Source organism: Arachis ipaensis, chromosome B04, assembly GCF_000816755.2.
Source record: "Arachis ipaensis cultivar K30076 chromosome B04, Araip1.1, whole genome shotgun sequence".
NCBI classification, from domain to species: domain Eukaryota; kingdom Viridiplantae; phylum Streptophyta; class Magnoliopsida; order Fabales; family Fabaceae; genus Arachis; species Arachis ipaensis.
Genome location: NC_029788.2, coordinates 125,367,684 through 125,372,810, shown reverse-complemented (window position 1 = coordinate 125,372,810; position 5,127 = coordinate 125,367,684).

Below are 5,127 nucleotides of genomic sequence, written 5' to 3'. Positions count from 1 at the left end.
CAATTAATATTTGAATCTATTCTTTACTCTACTAGTAATCAAAGAATTCAATCATCTTAATATATAAAAGAGTAGGGTCATATGGAATCACAAATTAAAATATACATTTATTAATTTTATATTGTAACAAATTAATATCAACTAAAAAAAATACCGTCGCATACAAAAAAACACTTAAACTTCCAATATCTTATATTACACATGTATTTAATCAATATAAAAATGCAACATAAATATTAAGTTTCAAATAAGATCATTCTTTATCCAAATACATGTAATTATGTTACACCAGAATAGAGCCTTCCATCATTATAACAACCTTTCCATGCAAAAGCACTCTTTAGAATTCAATCCCAGTATCATGATAATATAATTTAGAAAAGTAACTGATCGAAAAAATATTATTGAACAATTAGAAAAAAAGAATAAGTAGTAAAATCAATTAATTAAGAATAATCTTATAAAATATTTTTACCTTTTACAAATTAAACTAGTTTAATTTATTTTTTTAACAATTAAATAAAGCTGAAAACTAGTCCAATTAAAAAGAGAATGATGCAATACGAAGCATACACCCAAAAAATTAGAGATCACTCAGATAAAGATACCTAAAACGTCTTTTTTTAAAGATGTTTTTATGTTGTATTTTAATTAGTTTCTGTATAATTTATTCGGTGTTTCTCATCATATATTATTAAATTTCTCAAAAGATTTTCTTTTCAAAAACAATAAAAAATATTTAATTTGGATTAAAACAAAAAAGGTAATAGATTAACTATTAGATTTTTTTAAAAGATTATTTTTATAAAAAAAGTCAATAATTTTTTTTGTTTCCTTTTTTAAACATATTTACTTCTATCTGATTAGAGTGTAGATCCGATATCAGATCATATCCTCAAATTACAGATCAGGTACGGATAAATACTGTGGATTTATATGGATGTGATCTAATCTATGAACACCCCTAACTACTACTATAGGTTCATTGTTGCAAAAGAATGCTTCTTTTATTATAAACCATTATTAGATCTTAATTACCATTAAAACAACTTAATTGTCAACAAAGAGATAATACTTATTGGTCTCTGAAATTATGTTCATATTTCAATCCATAGTTGTAAAAACCGCTTGAAAATTTTTTTAAAATGTCTCCACAAGGTCTCAAACCAAGAATCTTGGAGCAAAAAAAACTTTTACTTGCCACTTAGCCATTACACTTCTAAGTATTATATTTGACAAATATTAATTATATAGTATACATAAATATCTAATTTAATTTAATTTTAATTTTTTCTATTTTTAAAATTAATTATATTTTAATTATATACCATTATTAATATAAATATACATTTTACTAAAAATTTATTAATCCGCTTGATCTATTTCAATACTAGTATTGTGATTAAAGTTATTTGTTTTGACATTAGTGTTAAAATCTACTGATATTATAGTTAGATGATAGGCTTTGTGAGTTAATTATTTTTTTTTATTGTGTTAAATTAAGATACTATTGTAGTATTACTAATAAATTTTATGATTTTTTTATATTAGTTATTTTTAGAAGTTGAGACTTGATTCTTCATAAAATGTTAGTAAAAATATGTATTTCAAATTTTAATTTTAATTTTTTAACTATTTTATATTTTATATTTACGTGAGACCGGTTTTATCGGTTTAACCAGTAATTTATCGGTTGAACCAATAAACCAGTGAAGTAGTAATTTTATATTTTAACAATTGAAATTTTTTTACCTTATTTTTTTTTTAACTAAACACTTAAAACCCTAATATGAGTCATGGATACCTAAATTAAAAATCAAACTAAGTAAATTGAAACTTTATAAATCAAATTAAAGCTCGAATATAACTTTAAAACATAACTTTAACTTATGTAGTGATTAATTTAAATGAGAATCAAATAAATCAAATTTCAACATAATTTTTATCAATGTTTTCAAATTCGAAATTTCTATACCAAAATTAACTAGGATTTTTCTTTAAATTAAAAATTTAATGAAATAGTGACTTTAATTATCTTAACTAATGTCCTAATTAATTACTTTTATATCTTAAAAAAATTGTATATGAGAAGAAAATAATTAATTTGTCTACTTTAATAAATAGTTATTTTACTAAAATGAAAGAAACTATTTTTTTAGAATTTTTTAAGAACTAATTAATATTATATATATTTTGTTACACTACATTTCGAATAAATTATACAGAAATCAATTAAAATATAACATGAAAACATCTTTAAAAAAAGACGTTTTAGGCGTCTTTATCTGAGTAGCCTCCAAAAAAATTAGCCAAAAACAGTCATAAGTTACCTTATTTAACATTTATTAATTATTGCGACAATTAATAAATAATAAATAAGACAAATTCTCACTGTATTTTGTCTCCCTAACATTTCTATTTATATAAATCTCTCACGTACTATAAGTCTAAGACTGAGACACCAAGTTAAAACTCCAAATCAGACCAATCAAAGGCACCAGAGAATAAAGACATACCATACGCACAAACAGTAATAGCGTAATACGAAAATAGAGAGACATGTAATCCAACGAACCATGCATGCCTTATATATGTATTCTATTTTATGTTTGATATCTTCGAGCAAGAAGTCAAGAGATAGAATTGGGTTTCACGTGATGCAGAATTGCAGAGAGAACAAGTCTATTCACTGAATATATATATATATTGAAAAGAAACTAAAACATAATTAGCAGTATTGGATTTCGTTAAATTAACTCTGTAACGACTTTGAGTATATCTACTAGAGAAAACTCAAGTGAAGTCGACTTTACGTGAAGTTAATACTTGAGAGTCGTTAGATAAAAATTTAGTCATATTAGTTAAATTATCTAACGACTCTCAAATATCAACTTTACGTAAAGTCGACTGCATTTGAGTTTCCACTATAGGGCCCGTTTAGGAAATTTTAGAAGTAACTTTTTTTAACTTTTGACTTATAAAAAGTAGTAGTATTAATGTCGGGTGCAATTTTCAAAACCAAATTGCAACTTTTTAAGAAGCTATTTAGGAGTTTATAAAGAAAAGTTAAAAAAATTGACTTTTCTCATAATACTTCTACTTTTCATCACATTTTTATAAAATAAGCACTTTTAGAGTTAAAAATCCAAACACAAAATAACTTATTTATAAGTTACTTTTAACAGAGTTATTTATTGTTTAAGTTATTTTATCAAAAGGGGTTTAATTAAGTTGGTTACCCAAACTGGCCTATATCTATTATGTGAGTTTTATTCTAAACTTTTGAGAGAAAATTTGGTATATATATGATTTTATTTTTCTTATCCTATATATGACTAATGTAACTTTACGTGAGTTTTATGTGTCTGTGTGGGTGACTAATCAAGACATACATATTTGTGCTTAACAATATAAAGGGAATTTCTTAAAAGAAAAGTTTAGGGGTAGTAATTTTATTGAATTTTGGCCAACATGTAACTAGCAGAAAAAGGTGAGTTATTGGATGAAATCTCACACCAATCTCACACCATTAAATCATTATTGATAACTATTTGATGACTACTAATCACAAAAATTGTTAACCCTAGCATTACTCTTTTTTAAATACTTAACATAAAACTCTTGTTCTAATTAAATTATAAGTGATAAAACACCTGTTAGCATAGTTGGGGCCATGTTGTCATCCATTTAGAATCTCTAGAAAAAAGAGGCATGCGCAAAATAATATGATATGCTATACTACCAACCATTATATTGTAACAAATTAAACCTTACTATCATAATAAAGTGAGCAATTATATATGGATCACGCTAGGGAGACAATAGACTATTTGTACAATGTGTATAATAGATTATTGAATTACAAAATAAACATCTTTTTTACTATCTAAAATAACCATCCGAGTACTAAGGATAATAAATATCTTCCCAAAAGTTTAAATTAATTTTGAGATTCACTAAAAATCAAACTCTTGACCTTTTGGATCTAGAGTAGATAACATGTCATGATACTACTCATCCCAAAAGTTTCAGCTGATGGATAAAGATAATACTAATAATTATATCTTTAATACTCCTTAAACCTCCATTATACATATTGTACAAATATTCCATTGGCTCTTCATACTTTCCCATTATATATTCCTTTTGTTCTGAAAGTTGTTGTCTTTAGCATTAACATATCCAATAATTATTCATTAAGATAGAATGAAAATCTGAAATGGGGTCATCTGCTAGCACTACCGTTTGTTACATGTGGGTGAATAATGTTAAATGTTAATTATGGCTCGCATATAATGTTACCAATAATTTGGAGTGAGTTGATTTTGTTTCTAGCATCTAGCTTACTAGGATTTAACTTTATAGAATGACGAGGAACGCTTCACGTCAACATGATAGAGGAAAGATATTTATTTGAAAAATGACCAAAATTCCAATTTTAAAGATATGTGTGACATCAATTGGTGAATTCTCTAAAATCTGTGATATCATATTAGTTTTTGAAAAAATACAAATTAATATCATTAGTTTAGTCTTTGAAATATTTTATACATTAATTTAATTCTAAAAAGATTATATGATTTCAAATAAGATGACGAGTTTATGCATGGAAGATAAATTAGAAAGACAAATAGCGACGATAACAATTTTCAAAGACTAAACTAATTTAACATAAATATCTTTCGAGATAAGAATAATAGCATAAATATTTGATTCCGAGATACAAAAGTAATATTGTCTATAATTTCAAACTAATATTTCTCCAATTCTTTGATATTTAACCCAAACGTTATCAAGAGATTCAGCAGTAGAGAGAGTCCCCATTAGTCATCATATTTTTTCCTTCTCCACCCATCAGGCTTGAACAGGTAAACATCGCTCCTGCTTCAATGATTCAATGCAATTATTTTTTAATTAGGAAAAAAAATTAAATTCCATTTTTTATTCTTTTTGGATGGAGGGCACTTTTAGGGGAGAAAGGAATTAATAAATGAAAAGTCTTGAGAAGAATAAGAAAAATTAAAGAAATAAAGAGAAAGAATGGCTCAATGCATTTCAAAATAGCAAAAAAAAGAAGAGAACAGACAAGATAAAAAGTATACATGTATATTGTGGTAGATGTGTATA